Consider the following 21,578-nt stretch of genomic DNA (forward strand, 5'->3'; position numbering starts at 1 on the left):
TATAGGGGAAATCAGCTTCAAATAGGAAGTAAAGAAATGAGTTCTGGTTCACCTCAGATTTACCTTCTACTTCTGTTTCTCTACTCACTGCAGAAGTAGATATCACAGCAAAAGTTCTTCTCTGTTACCCATGTTTTCTCAGGGTTTAGATTTCTGAAATTACTTGCCTTCATATACATACGAGGGATATGAAAAGAATGTGAAAATGAAAAACTGACTTAATGTGCAAAGAAAGATGAGCATCAAGGCCCCAGATGAAAGCCTTGATTATATAAATAATCAAAATTATATTTTATATATTATTAATCTAAAATTTATTATATACTTATGCTGTGTTTATTTACATACAATAATGAACTGTTCCTGAGAGAGTATCTGACTTTTTCACATGGTAAATTAGTTTTAATTGTGGTTCTGTATACGATTTACTGTTGCCACAGCAGAAATATTTCAGTCAGTCTGTAGAATTTTAATATCATGTTGCTGTGTAAGAGCACCTGCCCACAGTTCCCACCACAATTTGGATTTTCATCCAAATACTCAGGATTTTAATGGCAAGGATTGATCCCCCTGTAAGTTTTACTTTTACAGAACATGTCTTACTTTGGGCTCCTAAGAACTATTTAAGTGCAGCTCCAGTGTCTACCTTCACTTTTCCACATTTTTATTCTCTTTTAAGGCTTTATTGCAGAAACTCTTACTCTTGTTCAGCTATTCCTTTTCTTTTCCAAACTCATTTCTCTCTTCTGATCACCTTCCGAAGGGACAGCTTGGATACATTGGAACTAAATTTCTTGTTTTATAATATATCTAAAAGAAATACAAAATAAGAGCTGTATACCGTGTTCTAGGTTTCTGCGAAAGAACAACAGGCAGTTCACTAGGGATCACAGCATAATTAATGGTGTACAAATAGACACTCCACAATCATTATTGTGCCAGCAGCCACCAAAGCTTTGTGATGGAATGTTCAAGCTCTGTACAGGGGGCATTACTTTAGTAGAGTAGGCAACAAAAGACACATTTGTTTATTAGAAACTTTGCTTTGCAACTTTGTGAACCAGCACAGTTGGTCACAAATGGAAATAAAAGTCTTGAGTGAGCTGTTCTGCCTGTTTTAAGAGAGAAATGCGTCATTCCCTGAAGGTTACTGGATTAGTTTACTTGCTCTAGAGCTAGCAACATAGGGATTTAGTTCTAAAGAACCTTATTTTTCCCTAGGAGACTATGTCTGTTGGTAGCCATTCTGAATATCCACATACTAAGCCACTAATGTTATCTAAAACAGTACTTAAGTACTATGATGAATAAACCAAATTTATTTCCAAGTGATTTTTTTAAGTATACAAACTTTCTAGTGAACATTTTGGAAATTTACATTTTATGGCAGTTTCTTCATTTCCTTGATTTATTAGAATAAATGAAAATTCAATAGATAAATATTGTATATTTTAATTATCAATATCACTGTCACTTGCATTCCTTAAAATTGTTTAAATGGCATTGTTAGATTCATGATTTTAATCTTTTAGGTAAATTTCATGTCTTAGGTTATTCTGTTCATGTCTCTACCTCATGTCTTCAGTGAAGGGTTGGGTTGAGATATCTGCATCCCTCTTCCTAGAGCCAAATTTGAAGAACATAAATCATCATTATTAGGTTATTTGCAGAAGCCAATCTCTGAAGCCTATGATTGGAAGCACTGGTCAAATAAGTGCTTTTGAGAGACAATTATTTATTTAAAAGCAACATAACAGTTTAAGTTCTAGGAGAACCTACAGCCTATTACAACAACCTTAATAGCTTTAGAGAAGGTTTACCTTTTTACAGTTTCATACCACTTGAAAGCAGTGGCTTATTTAGTCACTCATGCAAAAGCAACTCTGGAAAAACAGCCCTGCATAAATCATTCTGTTATAAAGACACATGCACATGTCTGTTCATTGTAGCCCTATTCACAATAGCAAAGACACAGAATAACCTAAATGGCCATTGATGATAGACTGGATAAAGAAAATATGGTACATATATACCATGGAATACTGCGCAGCCATAAAAAAGAATGAGATCATGTCCTGTGCAGGGACATGGATGGAGTTGGAGGCCATTATCCTTAGCAAACTAATGCAGGAACAGAAAAACAAATACCATGTGTTCTTACTTATAAGTGGAAGCTAAATATTGAGAACACATGGACACATAGAGGGAAACAAAATACACTGCTGCCCACCTACTGAAGGGTGGAGGGTGGGAGGAGGGAGAGCATCAGGAAGAATAGCTGATGGATGCTGGGCTTAATATCTGAGTGATGAAATAATCTGTACAACAAATCCCCATGACACACATATACCTGTGTAACAAGCCTGCATCTGTACCCCTGAACTTAAAAGTTAACAAAGAAAAGAAAAACAGCCTTGCATTTTTAAATGGAAGCGGAAAATAGTATGGACTGTATATGAATGGTCTACATTGTTTATTACTTCATTTGTGGAATATTTTTGTGGTTGGCATAAGAGAATGAAAAATGGAGGATTTACAGTCCTTTCTGGTTCTTCTGTGTTGTCTCCCTTTCTCTCTTTTTTCCTTTCCTTTTAATGAAGACCCTGCTCTACCTTGAAGAATCCAGGTGGACTGAAGCATAGGACTTCAGGACACTAGGAGCTTTCTAGCCCTCATGCTCCCCACTCCACAATGCCCCATACTAAGGCCTGGTAAATTGCAGCAAGTGATGGAAATAAACTGTTCAAAGTACAGATTCTAGAACCAACCTTCTCCTTAATAATTTTTCAGTGCCCAATTCCTGCTTCTAGGAAATGTGCCCCTAAACCTCTCAGGCTGTATGAAGCTATTTCTTGAACTCACTTTGTTAGCACAGAGCACAAAGCACAAATGTAATAACCAGTAACCCATTATATTTTAAATAAATATCAATGTCTAATTCTAGACGTTAGACTCCTACAAGGAAATGATATTGAAGTGTATCTAGGTGCCATTTCTGCAGCAGCACAGGGATTGAGTAAACTTCCTGTTCTTAGGCATGTGCCATCCGCTATAACCACCAAATGTTCTAGCCACAGCACCTGGTTAAGTGTTTCTCCTCAAGTCTCTGCCTTTATCTCCATACAGAGCAGGATTATCTAACTCACTTCTATAGATTTTTGCTTAAAGGTAACTTTGCTTAAATCTCAAAACAGAGAGGTAATATCTCTTCCATTGCACTAGTAAACAGCAAGCAATGTTTCAAGAAGTCATTTTTAAATACCCGTTTCAGTCACCTGTTTTTATTATGCTTTGCAACATTTTTTTGAAATGGTATGAAATATATACACTGGTCTCCATGTGGTAGAGGGAGCAATCAATATGTGGATTTCTAAAATAATCTGAAGGTCACAGAATACAAGAGCTGTATTAAAATAGAGAGTTATAAAGTTATTTTAAGAGAACTATTCTTTTTTTTCATTTCATTTTTTATCCTGAGTTTTCTACAACAAGATTATGTTTCCAAATCTAGGAAATTTTTTGTGGTAGACAAGGAAATATACTGTTGACTTCGATTATGATCTATTTACTTAGAAGGAGATCTCTAGTTTCATTTAGAGAGTGTTATGTGGTTTGGGGAATATAATGTTAAACTACTAGACTCAGGTTTTGCTTTTCCTTCTTCCCTGGACTAGCCGTTATTCTTAGGAGAAAATATTAACTCCAATATAAGTCTTAAATATCTTATTTTAAAACTATTAAATGGGACTGGGTGTGGTGGCTCACACCCATAATCCCAGCATTTTAGGAGGCTGACTTGGGAGAATCACTTGAGGCTAGGAGTATGAGACCAGCCTGGGGAACATAGCAAGACCCATATTTCTAAAAAAAAAAATTATTTAAAAAATTAGCTGGCATGGTGGTGTTCACCTGCAGTCCTAGCTACTCAGGATGCTGTGGCAGGAAGATTGCTTGAGCCTAGGAGTTTACTGCAGCCTGGATGTCAGAAAGATATCTTGTCTAAACAAAACAAAACAAAAATGACTAAATGGGATGTTTTTTAAGTTTTTCAACACCTCTCACTTCAATAGGTAATCTATGCAGCCTCCTGTTACAGAGTAAATTAAACCCTGAGGTATTAAAACCTAAGAGAATCAGTTTCTAGGTATATAAATCTTCGGGATATATAAGGAAAGCTAGGAATGTAGAAGCAGATAATTATCACTGTTGTTCAGTTAGGCTGTTATATTTAACCTTACTGATAAAGCCCCCAGGGTGTTTGGCCTAAACAAGTGCTGGCTGCTTTTGTTTGACCATTAAACATGGAACAGGTAATGCAAGTTGTATGAAATGTTTCTAGTGACCACGTGTCTATCTTATACGAAATGATTCTAGTGACCACATATCTATCCTGTAAAGTTTTTTTGTGAATTAGTAAAATGATAGTTTAGGTTATTGAAAGTGCAAATGTCTGTTTATATTATAGGGACTTAGGGACTTCCTTTGTTCATCTGCTAAAGTAGATAAGCATTTTAACACAAAGATAAGCCTTCAACCCAGCTTATTCTCTGAGGCCATGGGTATGTCATACTTCACTAGCAATAAGTCCAAAAAGGGATGGAAAGTAGAAAATTTCCACCTCACTCTTTCTTTCTTTCTTTCTTTGTTCTTTTCTTTTTTTTTTTTTTTTTTTGAGATGGAGTCTCACTCTGTCGCCCAGGCTGAAGGGCAGTGGTGCAATCTCGGCTCACTGCAACCTCCACCTCCCGGGTTTAAGTGATTCTCCTGCCTCAGCCTCCTGAGTAGCTGGGACTACAGGTGCGCACCACCATGCCCGGCTAACTTTTGTATTTTTGGTAGAGATGGGGTTTCACCATGTTGGCCAGGATGATCTCAATATCCTGACCTCACGATCCACCCACCTGGGCTTCCCAAAGTGCTGGGATTACAGGCGTGAGCCACTGTGCCCGGCCTCAGCCTTGCTCTTTCTACTAAACACCGAAAACATCTAGGTCAAGAAGGAAGACACTATTTGGGGAGTCCCATATTCCCTACCCTACAGAACCTCTAAATGTGTCAGAAATGGAGCTGGGGAAAAGGGGTTGGGAGCAAGCATAAACCATCATTTGGGAAAAGCTCAAATGCATGATATGCTCCCCACTCTCACACCTTAACTTTGAGAACCTCTCATCTAGGGCATATTTGAATGGAAATGTGAAGAATTATTTCAAATATCCCCTAGTCTTTGACCTTGTTTTACAGTCTTCTTCTATCTTCAGGGTTTGGGTAGCCCTATCTATCTTTCCATTAACATACCTACCTATCTAGTTAATCCACCTACCTACCTATTTATCTATTCTCTCCTTTATTTTTTCATTTGTCCATTCACCTTACTGCATTTTCCATATTGTACCGTGGATTATTAAAGCGACTTCCCATGTGACTCCATCTTCTTTGAAGATTCTCCTTCTGGAGAGCTTTAGCTTCACAATCCCAGGGCTGCAATTTCTCTCTTTCCAAAATATGCTAAGAATCAGATTTAATCATCAAATTTTCCAGTCACCAACAGAAAGCCTCACAGCTAGGAAATGTCTAAAAAAAGAAGCCAAATTTTAAAATATTCTGTGGAACTTCCAGTTGTATTGAAGGTACTTTATTATATCAACGTCATTAAGGCAGAAACAGTTGATACAGGTGAGCAGTCTTCCACCATCCCTGTGTGCTACACTGTGGACTGCAGATCATCCCTGCTTGTGAGATATTCTCAGTTCTACAGTTTATTGTTTTCAAATTTGTACAGCTAATATTTGCTGTGGGTAAGTACTGTATTCATTTCAACAAGTATTGAATGGTCTACCTGGCCATTTTTTTTTTTTTTTTAGTGAGAAATAGACCGATTTTCCCCCTTTTAATCTAACTCATAGTAAATTTTGATGAATTTTGCTAGAAAATCCATCTTGTCATTTTATGATGTTTAATTACAAGTTTTTTAGAGCACAGTTTATACAAATTTTGTTAAACAGTTTGCTTTTCATTAGATAGTTCTTGATCTTGTCTGTAGAAAATTTAGAAATGTGTGTTATTTCAGAGTCACTGCAAAAGTAGTGCTTAGCTGGTAAGTACAACACTTTAAAGGGATAAGTGAGCCCAGAAGTTAGTAAGAGAGTATGGGATGTTCCTTGGTTTTCTAGTTCTTTAGAAATAATTTATCTTGATGGGCTATTTTTTTTTTCGAGACCGAGTCTCACTCTGTTGCCCAGGCTAGAGTGCAGTGGCACCATCTCATCTCACTGCAACCTCTGCCTCCCAGGTTCAAGTGATTCTCATGCCTCAGCTTCCCGAGTACCTGGGATTACAGGTGCACCCCACCATGCCTGACTAATTCTTGTATTTTTAGGAGAGACAGGGTTTTGTCATGTTGCCCAGGCTGGTCTCGAACTCCTGGGCTCAAGTGATCCACCTGCCTCAGCTTCCCAAAGTGCTGGGATTATAGGCGTGAGCCACCGCACCTGGTGGGCTATACCTTAAACAGCTTGAGTGATAACTCAATATCATAAAATTAAATTGTTTTAAGGGTAAAATGAAATGATTTTTAATAAACTTACAGAATTATGCAACCATCATTACTAATTTTAGAACATTTCTGTAACCCAGAAAGAAACTTCCAGCCCACTTGCAGTCACTGCCATTCTCACCTGCATTCTCAGATAACCACTAATTACTTTGTATCTCTGTTTGTTAGGCCGTATCTTTCTCTTCGTATAAAAACTGGATATAGAACCAAAGTAGTCCAATCTGCTTTAATATGGGATGGAAAATAAGTACCAGAAATCAAAATATCTGCCCTCCACCCAAGCATATCTCCCCTGAAGTTCAGAAGTACAGCTACTAGTAGCTAATTTTTCTATTATATCTTTTACCTGAATTTTTTTTCTTACCAAGCCATTCTCAGAAGAAAGTGTCATCAAGATACCATCAAGCTTTCCCATTTCCCAAATTAAAAATCCTATCGTACTAAAAAAGATATAGGACTTAGTCGCAGTATAAAAACTTGTAGTGATCTGACAAGGACTCTTTTCAGTGTTACTTTTGTTGGGAAAGTATTTCAGAAATACATGATAACTTTTTGGTAAGCAGTGGATCTTCTGTCAGTTTTCAAGAACTTGTTGGTAAAAATACTTAACAAATTTTGTGGGTGCTTCTGAAACAGAATCCCATCACTCACAAAGCACCCTCACATCCATAAGCATATTGGTACCTCCCCATTTTGGCTGGAAAGAATTTTATAAACAAGTTAGTCTCAAACACTGTTAATAAGAAAAAGCTGGCCTGGTGCAATGGCTCACACCTGTAATCGCAGCACTTTAGGAGGCTGAGATGGGTGAATTACTTGAGGCCAGAGGTTCGAGACCAACCTGGCCAACAAGACAAAACCCCATCTCTGCTAAAAATACAAAAATTAGCTGGGCATGATGGCATGCTTGTAATCCCAGCTACACAGGAGGCTGAGGCATGAAGATCGCTTGAACCTGGGAGGCTGAGATTACAGTGAGCCAAGATCGTGCCACTGCACTCCAGCCTAGGTGACATTCTCAAAAAAAAAAAAAAAAGAAAAAAAGAAAAAGAAAAAAGAAAAGAAAAAGGTAAGATGTCTTGGTATTTAGGAAAAACTTTATGGGTATGAGATTTCTTAGCTAAACTGGATGCTGTTAACATAAAATTATATACCCACATGTATTACAGATTTAATATGGTAGCTTATTAGTAACATTAATTAAATGGCAGATATGGGTGATAGGGAAATTTTTAACAGGCTCCTTTTCTTTTTTCCCCACAATAGCGGTGAATTATAAGTTAAATATTTTTCTAAGTTTATATTGATTTTTACAAAATTATAAAGACTGAAGAATTGCCTGTATTGCAGTCTAGAAAACCTCAGCACCATGCAATATACCAGATAACAAACCTGTACCCCCGATCTAAAATAAAAGTTGAAATGTAAGAAATGAAAAAAAAAAACAAGTTCATAATTGATTGTCTCTTAATCTTTTTCACTGATGCTATTGTTGACCTTTTCATATGGAATGGTACTAGAGGCAGTGGTATACCATTTAGGCACAGAGGCTCCTGAGGTCAGATTCCTGGTTAAATCTAGGCTCTGCTACTTCCTCTCTGACCTTGGGCAACGTACATCATCTCAATTTCTTTTTTTTTTTTTATTTTTATGGGTACAAAGTAGGTGTATATATTTATGGGGTACGTGAGATATTCTGATACAGGCATACCGTGTGTAATAATCAAATCAGGGTAAATGGGGTATCCATCACCTCAAGCATTCATCACTTATTTCTGTTATAAAGATTTCAGTTATAATTTTAGTGATTTTTAAATGTACAATAAATTATTGTTGACTGTAGTCACCCTGTTCTATCAAATACCAGAACTTATCATTCTATCTAACTATATTTTTTTACCCATTAACCATCTCTACTTCACCTGCCCTGCCACCCACTACTACTCTTCCCAGCCTCTGGTAACCATCTTTCTATCTCTATCACCATAAGTTCAATTGTTTTAATTTTTAGCTCCCACAAATGAGTGGGAACACGTGAAGTTTGTCTTTTTGTGCCTGGCTTATTTCAATTAACATAATGTCTTCCAGTTCCATCCATATTGCAAATGATGACATCCTCTTCTTTTTTATGGCTGAATAGTACTCCGTTGTGTATATGTACTACATTTTCTTCATCCATCCATCAGTGGACACTTATGTTGCTTCCAAATCTTGCCTATTGTGAATAATGTTGCAATAAACATGGGAGTGCAGATATCTCTTTGATATGCTGATTTTCTTTCTTTTGGATATATTCCCAGCAGTGGGATAGCTGGATCATATGGTAGTTCTATTTTTAGTTTTCTGAGGAACCTCCATACTGTTTTCCATAGTGGCTTTACTAACTAACATTCCCACCAACAGTGTACAAGGATTCCCCCATCTCCACATCCTCACCAGCATTCGTTATTGCCTGTCTTTTGGATAGAAGCTGTTTTAACTGGGGTGAGATGATATCTCATTGTAGTTTTGATTTGTATTTCTGTGATGATCATTGATGTTAAGCACTTTCCATATAGCTGTTTGCCATTTGTCTGTCTTTTGAGAAATGTCTATTTGGAACTTTTGCTTATTTTTTTACTCAGACTATTAGATTTTTTCCTGTTGTTTGAGCTCCTTATATATTCTGGTTATTAATCTCTTGTCAGATGGATAGTTTGTAAATATTTTCTCCCATTCTGTGGGTTGTCCCTTCACTTTGATTGTTTCAATTTAAAAAAAAATCTGGCTAACAATATTTCCTAGGGTTGTTATAGTGATTAATTAGATAATACAGAAGCATAGTACCTGCCATGTAAGTAAGATTTGCTGGGAACTATTATGTTGTGACTATTTTATTCTACAAGTTGATTTTTTAATGGCTTTATAGTGACAACAGAGTTTTCTTTTTTAAGGTCTAAGAAAGCTCTTGTGTCTGTTAAGAAATTCAGCAGATTGTTTCAACTGATATTCAATTCAATAAAATTCTGTTTCAAGACCTCATTTTTCTTATACCTTTAAGTTCAATGTATAAACATCTATTATTCATTATTGCAGTTTATAAATGCAGGAACATGCTTTTTTTGATCAATGTTTTGCATCTATCTTGAACAGATTAAATTCTTTTAAATATTAAAACTGTAATCTGTAGATAAAAATCTCTTAATTTTAAAATTATATTTACACATTTAATATATCTTAAACACTTCATATGCACCACAAGGCACACTTACAAATCTGGAACACAAAGCATTTCTACGTCCTTCTACTGGAACCCATGTCTATGCTCAGTAGCCTCTGCAGCTGCCGTCAATGAGCTTCAGATCTGAACTGCCATCCCTGCACCTTTTTCTGTAGCCATGAGTATCGATCACATGGCCTTTTCCCATTTTTTTAAACTATAACCTTTGATATGAATTATTGAGATTCTACAGTTTCTATTAAGTTTGAAGTTTCTTCTTAATTTGATACTTCTTTTTTTATTTTTGAAATAGAGTCTTGCTCTGTCACCCAGGCTGGAGCACAGTGGTGCAATCTCAGCTCACTGCAACCTCTGCCTCCCAGGTTGGAGGGATTCTTGTGCCTTAGCCTCCCAAGTAGCTGGGACTACAGGCGTGTGCCACCACGCCCAGCTAATTTTTTGTATTTTTAGTAGAGATAGGGTTTTGCCATGTTGGCCAGGCTGGTCTCAAACTACTGACTTCAGGTGATCTGCCTACCTCAGCACTGTTTTCTTCTTATATAGTATTTATATATCTGTCTTGCAATTTTATAGTTACTATGGTATCACACATTATGTGTAATATTAAGGTAACCATAATTCATTTAGCTAACCCCATGTTCTTAGATATTAGATTATTTCCAATTTTCCCTTATATGTAACTGTTGAAAATATGCTTGTAAAAATATGTTTTGTACATCTAATTCCCTTAAGATAAAGTCATAAAATAGGATAACTGAATAAAAATGCCATTCAAACCCAATTTAAAAGCCTGTGTAAAAAATCATTATTCTTGCTGCACTGTCTACAAATAATGAGGCCAAGTATAATAAAGCAAACCAGTCCTACCATGATTTGTCTTTAGTAAAAATGGGGAACTGGAGAGAGAAAAATTATGTTTCAAAAACTATAGTACACTTGTTAGATTCTAGTCTTGCCTAATGTTTTTCAATTTTTAATATTTTCTACAGTTTGGACTGAATTCTAATTTTTCTTGGCTAGAAGTCTTCAAAATAATGTTTTCAATTTTTTTCTTCTTTTTTCCCCATTTTTCCTAATTTGAAGTCACTGAAAACTAAGCTGTGCTTTCATGAAGCCCTGTGAACTGAAGCTAGACAACTTAAACTTCAGAAGAAAATAACAATCTATTTACATTCATAAGCCACTTTCATACCTGCCTACTAATGTATGGACTTCAGAGTAATGTGATCTATATTGATTTTCCAGGATTATTTTGTTTGTTGTTGTTTTTCTCCCTTCCTTCCCCTATATTCTCTTCATAGGACATGAGACTTCACAACCTTCTAAAAATGAGCTTTCCTAATAACTCAGGGCCTACCCATCTAGGAACAAACCATCCTAGCCATGAGAGATAAGATGAAACCTGAGCCCAGAGACTTTTTCTTTTTAAATGCTTTCTCCAAAAGATTTAAACAAGGGAGGGGGGGGCGGAAATGTGAAAGGAAAATATCTCTGGGCCCCAAATTCACTAAGCTAAAGGGAAAAGTCAAGCTGGGAACTGCTTAGGGCAAACCTGCCTCCCATTCTCACACATCTGCTCACTGAGATAAATGTATAACTCATTGCCTCCTCTGGAGAGGCTAATCAGAAACCCAAAAGAATGCAACCATTTATCTCTTATCTACCTCTGACCTGGAAGCCCCCTCCCCGCTTTGAGTTGTCCCACCTTTCCAGACCGAACCAATGTTCATCTTACATATGTTGATTGATGTCTCATGTCCCCCTAAAATGTAGGAAACCAAACTATGCTATGACCACCTTGAGCACATGTCATCAAGACCTCCCGAGGCTGTGTGATGGGTGTGCATCCTCAACCTTGGCAAAATAAACTTTCTAAATTAACTGAGACCTATCTCAGGTTTTCAGGGTTCACACTATAGTTATCCTTTCCTACCAGTGTCTGGGAAAGCAAAAAAAGCCACAATAGTTCCTCTCTCAGTGGATGGCAGTTTCATTAGTTCATTTGTTTAGGGTACTATGCCAGAGTGCAAAGCATATGCCAAGCCTTCTGAGTCTTCTTACATTGCAAAATACTGGAAGTTAACCTAGATAATACTGAAAAAGTTAAAGATCTCTGTAGATTCATCTCCCTTTAGAAGGCAAATGGCAAACTCTGAACCTTCCAGTACACTGCTAGTGTTTTGTTACATTTTTTTTAACTAAGCATGATTTATTCCAGAAATGTAAGGAAGATTTAAAATTAGAAAATGATTGTAATAAAATACATCACAAACATGTTTAAAAGGAAAAGACATTATTATCTGGAGTGAAGCCAAAATGGCATTTGGTAAAACTCAGTATCCAATTGATGTTGCAAGGGAAAAATATTCAGTATTTTATTTTAATAGAAGTATGTATAGTTAGGCTCTTTTGATGTCAATATCACACAATTTTAGCTGTGTAATATATGTTCTAATACCTAGTGGGAAAAGTCTTCTGCTGCTTTCATATTCACTCCTAAATAAGATTTAGAATCTTTTTGTCAAATTACAAGAAAACACATCCATAGACACCATTGTGCTTCTGTGTTTTACTTCTACATCTCTACTTTTTAACATTGTTCTAGCCAATTAAGCCAAGAAAATAAAAACAAAACAGGCAGGTAATGACTAAAAGGCAGAAAAGAATATATATGTGAAAATAACTAAAAACTAAAACATACAATATTCAACTGGAAGGTTAGATTTTGTTTACAAATTAAAAACACAGTATCCTTATAGAATCAGTAATAACCAGTTAGAAAACCTAATAAAAATATGATCACTTACTTGACTATTGGTTACTGATGCAGCCACTACAACAAAGACAAAAATGGCCTCAAATTTTAATAATTAAAATAAATGTTCAGAACTTATTTGAAGAAAGCTATAAAAATTAGCTGATGTGGATAGAAGCAAGCATAAAGCTATACTATATTCATACATGGGAACCTGAGGTTATTATACCAGTAAAGATTTGATGTTGCCATACTATATAATGTGAGTCATTTCCTTTTAATAATGCCAATAGAATTTTTCCTGTAGTCTGATAAAATGATTCTAAAGTTCATCAGAGAGTAAAAATGGTAGCAGCAGCAGGTTTACACCACTAGGTTACATTACATAACGAATACAGCACCTTTGTTTTTTTTTTTTTTTTCTTGGAGACAGGGTCTCACTCCATCACCCAGGCTGGAATGCAGTGGTGTGATCACTGCTCACTGCAGCCTCAACCTCTTGGGCTCAAGTAATCCTCTAACCTTAGCCTCCCAAGTAGCTGGGACTACAGGTGCACCACCACACCCAGCTAATTTTTTGTTTTTGTTTTTTTTTTGTAAACGCAGGGTTTCGCCATGTTGCCCAGACTGGTCTTGAACTCCTGGGCTCAAATGACCTCCTGCCTTGGCCTCCCAAAGTACTGAAATTACAGGTATGAGCCACCACATCGATAGAAGGAATCTCCTCAGATAAGACTTTTTTAAAACCAGCCCAGCCATGGATTTGTATCATCAAATACCTGTGAATTGGGTGATTCTCTCCTCTTGAGGTTCTAAGATAAAGCTTGGAGCTCCTAGGCCTGTCAGAAAGTGACATTCTTTACTTACCACAGGTCAGGAACCCTGTTCAGGGACTGTGTAGACATGTATGAGGCCAGTTTTCCCAAGAGGCTTTTATTGGCTCCATAAGTCAAGTTTGATTCTTTAAAGGAAAGCACACCATTCCAGCCTAAGCCTTGGTAAAATAACCAGTTTCTCCAGTTGTGTCCTGTTATAAATGAAAACAGATTCTTATTGCACTTACACAAATAACTGTATTGCCATAAGTTAAGAATACAAATAGTTGCCAATAGTTTCCAAATTCTTGAGAAATCATGTAGAGAGAAAACAAATATGCTCCACATTTTGTTCACAGGAGTATACTTTACTCAATTGTTAAAAGCTGTAAATAGCTTAAAAGTTTTCCTGACTCTGAAAAACAAAGGATGAGCAGGTTTTAAACAAAAAAAGTTAAAAAGATTACTTTAGACTTCTATTAGTTTAGTCCATGCAGTTAATTCCTGTTCTGCTTAATATTCATGAACATTTCAGCTCTCCATGAGTCCTGAAAGTTTTTCCTCTATTCTGATGTCACAGTCTCCACAGTTATCAGAAACCTGCATTCAGGAGCACCTGTAAGGGTTTTATAGCTGATTATAAAACCACCTTCTAAAGAGGACCAAAATAAGACAATTTTCTGTGGATGACGAAACGTTTTAGGGCAGCCATAGTCAAAGACACAATTGGAAAGAAATTTGTTACCTCTGTGGCATACAATAATTTAACATAACAATTATAATTATTACTGATAATGTACATTAAGTCATATCAGAATTATGGAAGTTTCCCATAATTTTAGAACACATACCAATAGCATATTTATACAAATACAGCCCAAAGAAAACCAAACATCATTTTATATTTGACAATGCTTTCTGCATAATTTTTATACCAAAGCCAAATATGTCATTTTTGGACTTTAGGGAACCTAATATCTTAAAGGATTAATTAGGTAAGAAAAAGACATACTTTATAATTTGATTTGGAAAGTTTGTCAAATATCAAAAGTTTAAAACACTTGATATCACAAAATAGGATCACAGGTCATTGTAAAATAAGTCATTTCATTTAACCAAAGTGATAACACAAGGATAAAAAGGCAAAACCTTCATTCTTTGGGAAAGGAGACTTAATTTTCCAAACAATAAGCCTGAATAAAAACAGCATGAAGCCAATTAAATTTGTCTTTCAAAATTTTATAAACCATAAAATTTTAATTTTGACCATAAGATAAAACTTCCATAAGCCTTTTATAACCTTTATAACCTTTATTAAGGAGTCAGTTAATGCTTCAAGAAAACCTTGTTAATCAGACACAGGGACCTATATGCTTGTCTTGCATCAGTGTGTCTTTGACATTGATAATTAATTTGTAGAGAAACTGAACTTATCTCTCAAAATCAGTTCCTACAGTCTCATACGCCCACCTCTTCCACGATAGTTCCTGGGCCTTGAGGAGTTGAATAGCTTTAATTTCTGGCCCAGTGTCTTAGGAATGCAGTTTATTTTGATTGGCATCTTCTACCTGGCCTGAAGATGGGGTTTAATTGCTGTCAGTGTTTAAAATTTAACAGGACTTGGTGTCCTTTTCAGACACAAGAGTCAAAGGCCTGTAACTTAATGTCACAAGTACCTTTAAAAGCGCATACAAAGAGATACATGGATGCAATAACCTTAATTAAAAAAAAAACTTTTAATCTCAGTTTTTTCCTAAGCAAACCAAAACTTAATAATATGACAACTTGATAATATAAAAGTTTATTTTTAAATCCTCTCATTGTGACTTACACAGACCGTTCATAACATGCTTAGACTTTCTGGTTTGTCCTGAACATCCCTCTTTCTTAAACAACCAGTCATTCTACTCTAGGACTAAATTCTCTCTCATATGAAGAATCTCATACAAAATTATTTTTCATTTGAAATTATTTCTCTTTAAGCTTTCTTACCAAAAAAAAATTTATTTTTATAACTTTCTCTACATCTCTCGTATTTCCTGGTTCATTTTACCTGGTTTTATACATAACCTTTAAATAAGCTTTGAATTAGACAAAAATTGTTCACCCTTTTTTAAAAGGACACACTTTTTTTTAAGAAAGAATGTTTTCCTACAAATATATTTTATTGGAAAATATCCAAATAATGAAATATCTTTTAATTTAATATAACTTTAGATTCTAAATTATGACCTGTTTGTCTACAATTATTTATCCCATTACATTTACCTAATTATTTTAATTGTTTACGTAGATTATTTATGAAAACTGTGATAGTCATCATTTAAAGTTTTGGAACCACCATTGCAAAATTGTAACTGAAACAGTGAAAAAGATTTAAACTAACTGACTTCATCTTGCTTTTAACCTCCAAGCTGTCCTTGTTCATTCCTGGGTGTAGGCCAAACTAATTGGGACCTTAGCTTATAGTTTAGCTTTGAAACAAAGACAGTAACAGTCCTTTCTCAAAACAAACCTCAGTCCCTGTGGACTAAACTGCCCAAAGCCACAAGATTAGAAGTTATGGTAATCTTACTAAATTCAAGATGTAGCTATTTTTTATTAAACCAATATCAATGTCTTGTTTATTAAAGGTTACACAAGGAAAGTTCATTCAGCTTTGGGCTAGGTTCATAGTTTTATAACCCCCATGTCAAATTTTGACACCTTATAGTATTTGGCAGGGATAAGTATGAAATTGCTTGATTAATAAATGCAAACAAGAATGTATGCTGGCAATTCTTAAGACATTTCTAATATTACTTTACCAATAATTTTAAAGCTAGCTTATTTATTAAAGATTTCACTTAAGTTCCGTAAACTTGAAAAAGCATTTGATTAGTCTCTTATTTTTTCCTGATAAACTATTTGATTCAAGTGCTTTTTTCTTTAAGCCAATTAATTAGAGCTTTTTAATATATTTTCAGTAGTGAAACATTGTGTACACAACATATAAATGCATAGACATATTAGGCATGCCAATAGAAACACATCTTAGATTCATAAAAAACGTTTTTTTCCTATCCTAGATTTTCAAGATTTTGATAACCTGTTTCACAACCTTAGGTAGTTGTCAGCTAGATAGCCTTAAATTTGCATATTAAAGGAAACAACTCAGGTGAAAATCAAATAGCAACATTTGCATCATAAGATACAGAGAGAAAAAGTCTAGAGGGAGATTAAAGATGGATGCCAAATCGAACATAAAATTATAAAAATCTATCATAGGATTGCATAAGGAGACCAATTTTATTTTGAGACTACCTATCTTTTAACCAGATCTCTGAGCCCTGGGCAGAGCCCACACTGAATCCTGGGTTTCCAAAAAGGGAGAATTTTTATGAGGCTAGACCATGTGATGTTTTTATGGTTCACTTAAAAAAATTTTTTTTTTAAACAAAGACATTTTTAAGTGTCTAAACTACACTTTTCTTTAAAAACCCAAGAGTAGCCTCTGTTGCAATAACTATTTTAGTCAATAAATCAGGTAACAATATAAAAGCAAGCAGTTTAAAAGCTGAGATGAACTTGTCTGTTTACACTCTTCAAGTTCCATAAGGAGAAACAGGTTTCTCCCCGAAAGGGAGTCTGGTGTCTTCTCCATTTTCTTTAAGGAACCCCAGGCTATTGTAAACTAGTTTAGGTCCCTCATGCAGCAGAGGGTGAAAGAGAAAGGAGAGACAGCAGAAGTAAATGAAGAAAACAGAATCCAGTCAACTGAGAAGAAAAAATTTAAAAAATGGGTGCTAGGCATGGTGGTTCACATCTATAATCCCAGCACTTTGGGAGGCCAAGGCAGGTGGATCAACTGAGGTCAGGAGTTCAAGACCAGCCTGGCCAACATAGTGAAACGTCATCTGTACTAAAAATACAAAAATTAGCTGGGTGTGGTGGTATGTGCGTGTAATCCCAACTACTTGGGAGACTGGGGCAGGAGAATCCCTTGAATCCAGGAGGTGGAGGTTGCAGTGAGCCAAGATCACACGACTGCACTCCAGCCTGGACAACAGAGCAATACTCCACCTCAAAAAAAAAAAAAGACAAGGTCCTAGGGGAGAAAAAAGGAATAAAAACATGAAGGCCTTTTAAATACAAACACACATAAACATACAGACACACATCTTGGATGGTAGTTTTCAATTAAGCTGACTTTAACCATTGAGTTCCTTTAAAAAAACAACTCTTTAAATCTCATTTCCATATTTCACGAACTAGGACAAATTGCCGCTATTTCAGAAGTACCAAGTATCAAACCAGAAAGGGCTTGATTTAGGAAACAAAACTCAGGCTGTCATGGTGGGGAAAAAAAGGCAGAACCTTAGCTATTGAAATGCAGTGTGGGGTGACTGCCTTTGCTTTCAGTTTGACCTGGCTAGCAAAATGGTGGCATTGTTATGTAAATAAAGCCCCTTAAGTAGTCAAAATAAAAATTCTTTCCTTTTTTTTCTTTTTTTTTCCTTTTTCTGGCTGTTTTTCTCCCCCCCATTATACCACCTTACCATACTACCTTTTTTGTGTGTGTCTTTATGAGAATTTAGCCACTTCAGTGGCCTTGTTCCCCATAATTTGGAACTTTCCTTTGGATTTGATCAAGTCGGATGAAGTTGGTCAAACCCAATGGGAAAAAGACTGAAACAACATGAAAAAGAGAAACAATAAAAAAAACCAGTTAAGCAAAAAAAATGATTGCACAACTTATATGATTACTTAGCACTCTAATGGTAAAGACATTAAGACCAGCTGGTTGTTAATTTTAACTTTAGCCAAGACAAACCCCAATTTAGTTAGTTATCTAGGGGTTGTTGGGTCTCAGGCTGAAGACTGCTCTCTATCCTAGAGAAGCAGCCTTGTTGTCTGGGGTGATACCTGAGGTTCATTGTCTCATGCAAGGAAATCAAGGACATGGACACACAAGGAGTGAGGTTAAAAGCAGAGGATTAATAGGCAAAAGGAAAAGAAGAACTTTCTCCTGCAGAGAGAGGGGTCCCAAATGGGTTTCTGCTTCCTCAGTGAAATGCAGGTTTTATAGATGAGCTTGAGGAGGTGGTGTTTGATTTACATAGGGCATGAAAGATTGGTTGGACCAGGTGTGCCATTTGCATAAGGGTGCAAAAAGCTGGCCACCCCCACCCTAATGTTTTATTATGCAAATGGATTATCTTCCTGGCCCACACCATGTTGCCTGTTTCTTTACACATGGTGACAAAAGGGAAGATGGAGGCTACACGTTGAACATACCTGGCCCCCAGGTAGCCATTTTGTATTGGCACAGCTGCCGGCAGTAACCTGTGCAAGCTTCCAGCTTGCTTATCTATGTCTGCAGCTCAATTTTTCAGGCTGCTCTTCATTAGACAAAAGAAGTTTCTCGGGCTGCTTTCTGTTAGAAGGGAAGCCTTGCGGAGAACTCTTACCCTCACTATCTGCCTAAATAACTTCTATCTCCTGTGTCACTAGGAGCAGGAAAAAAAAAAAAAAAAACCTCATCTTCCCTGTTGGAAGGGAAACTCCGTAAAGGAGTTACCTACCTTCCATCATCATGGAAGCAGGAAAAACTTGCCTTCCTTGTGTTGGAAGCAACTAAAACTCCAAAAAAAAAAAAAAAAAAAAAAAAAAAAAAAAGTTGTACAGCAAAATAAACTTTAGATCTCTACCAGAATTGGGGAGATCAGGGATTCTCTGAAATGGGTGCTTCCAGGCCTCAGCAAATTGTCCTATTGGTTTAAGCCATAAAGATAGCCCAAGGTTGAACCAAGCACTGATAGGAGATTTGTTAAAGGTCAGGGGCACCTCCACTCAGAATCCCTCTGTGGTTACCAAAATGTGAACCCTGAAAATCTGAGACAGGTCTCAGTTAATTTAGAAAGTTTATTTTGCCAAGGTTGAGGTTGCACACCCATGACACAGCCTCGGGAGGTCTTGAAGACATGTGCCCAAGGTGGTCAGAGCACAGTTTGGTTTCATACATTTTAGGGGGATATGAGACATCAATCAACATATGTAAGATGAACATTGGTTCGGTCCGGAAAGGTGGGACAACTCAAAGTGGGGAGAGGCCTTCCAGGTCATAGGTAGATAAGAGATAAATGGTTGCATTCTTTTGGGTTTCTGATTAGCCTCTCCAAAGAAGGCAGTCAGATATGCATTTATCTCCATGAGCAGATGTGTGACTTTGAATAGAATGGGAGGCAGGTTTGCCCTAAGCAGTTCCCAGCTTGACTTTTTCCTTTAGCTGAGTGATTTTGGGACCCTGAGATATTTTCCTTTCAAAATAGGAATGAATATGTTGTGATCATTATCTTGATGACAAACATTTCGTCCCAAGATTTGTTCACACATGATGAATGTGCTATGTATATTTAATCTTAATGAAATCCCAAGGAAAATATTAATTTTAACACTAATAACGATAAATAGGCATTGTACTCACATAGTGTTCTTACTCCCAGGGGCACAAAGCTCTTCACAATTAATTATTTCAGTCATTCTCATAGCAGTCCCATGAGGTGGGTGGCTGAGTGTGTCCTCTTGGAAAAAAAAAAGAAAAAAGGTTACTAATTGGATTTTCTTCTGTTCCACATTCTGTGTTCTAGAACCGAGTAGCTACCTTATAAAGACCATCTGTACATCCACTGTGAAATGGAGTTTCAAAATCACAAGCTTCTTTCCCACATGAACATAAGACTAGGAGCACATATGGAAGAGTAAAGTTGAAGGGAATTTGGATGATGATTTGGCAAGATGCTGTAAGTGGATTAGGCAAGGCTGCTAAAGAGAGACAGGAAATGGCTGTGTTAGTGCTTCGGACCTCCGTTAGAAGTAGCAGTTCATGGTGTTGAAGGTTTGTTGTTGAAAATACCTTCCTGAGGCACCTCTTCATTGTGCTTATTCTTCCCACAATATTGTGCCAAGACACTGTCAAGCCTGGGCCTGTCAAAGCCTGGGATGTTAAAGGCCTGGGTCTTTCTCATCCTGCTGTAATGTATTGATAGCTGGGGGCTCTGCAGAAGGACAAGAGAAAGGTGAGATGTTTATAATTCTCAGTAGTACCTTTTAGCTAGTCTCATGCTCCCTTATCCCCCATTTCTCTACCAGGCCAGCTTTCCACATGCTTTTGCTTTCTCAGAAACAGAGCCTGTGTGTGGACACATCTTGTCCCTGGAGCAGGGAAACAGTACAGCTAAACCTCTCACTTTACCTAGTGATCAGCTCATCCCTCTCCTTCCTTTCACAATATGCCATTCAGTCTTCTCCAATAGTCTTTCATCATTTTAGTCCTGTCTCTTTGGTTAGACTGCAAGCTCTTTGGCTGAATGTTCAGGTCAGGTGTTTTTCACTCCTTTTAATTTGCCCTACATAGCCTTCAGCACTGGGGCATTTAGGTGCACAGTAAACACTTGTGGTTTATCTATTTGCCACCCATAATTGTAAACAGACATTGCCTGTACATATTGACTGCCATTTTTGCTGTTTTTTTTTCTTTCATTAAATAAAGGCTTAGCTGTCATCGCTTTGAGTTTGTCCTCCTCAGTTTTCCCTGAAGTTACCCTGAAACGGGGGAGGCAGGGGAGGGGGGAGGCTTTAAAATGCAGTGGATTGTGCTTAAGTTGAGCAGTGTATCCAGGGAGAGGACTAATTACGAGGTTTGAAAACCTCATCAGGTGGCTGGTTTCTGTAGCAGGACTAAAAGACTGCTCTCCTAAATTGAGAACAGCTGGGGCTGTGTGCTAGCAAGTATAAAAGAGGTGGCAGTGGTGCCCCGTGTCCGAAAGAAGTGTGTGCTCTCTGGAGCCTGTGGAGCTGAAGCCAAAGGTAGTTATCCTCATCAGTGTCGTGGTGGGTGAGTCCCCTGAGCTGGTCCTCTGGAGGCCCATTTCTATTGTTTGGTAGAAATTGTGGTAGCTGAATCAAAATATTGTTAATTACTAATTTATCATGCCAGTTGTAGTGAGGTATTTTTATCCTTCAAATAAATTCTACTTGTTACCTGCGTGAGAGACATAGCTAAGGCTTGGTGTATCTTTTCAGAGTTATTTTGAAGGCTGCCAGCTTTTCTTGTATATGGTGTGCATCTCTGAACATAAAAGGATAAACTGAGGCTGTGCCATTTTAAAAATCTTGAATGTGTTGTTCTTGAATCTGTTCTTAAAAGCGGTCACTTAAAAAGACTTCTGTTTTTTAATTAGAAAATAGAAAATT

At 36.8% G+C, this 21,578-nt stretch overlaps 1 protein-coding gene across 17 annotated transcripts in view; it reads left to right on the plus strand.

Moving 5' to 3' along the window:
- Positions 1-21,578, plus strand: part of SGMS2 (sphingomyelin synthase 2) — a 108,552-nt gene that overhangs the window by 50,914 nt on the left and 36,060 nt on the right. For 2 of the 17 annotated variants that reach the window (XR_008955510.2, XM_057302119.2), the window contains exon 1: positions 416-20,401. The exons of 12 other annotated variants lie outside the window; for them this stretch is intronic. The gene's annotated coding sequence lies outside the window, so the exon portion shown is untranslated. Of the gene's footprint in view, positions 1-151; positions 20,402-21,578 lie in introns of those variants that run through there. 3 more of the 17 variants (XR_008955512.2, XM_057302122.2, XM_057302129.2) reach the window with 2 other exon arrangements.

This window comes from Pan paniscus, chromosome 3, assembly GCF_029289425.2.
Source record: "Pan paniscus chromosome 3, NHGRI_mPanPan1-v2.0_pri, whole genome shotgun sequence".
Classification (NCBI taxonomy): Eukaryota; Metazoa; Chordata; class Mammalia; order Primates; family Hominidae; genus Pan; species Pan paniscus.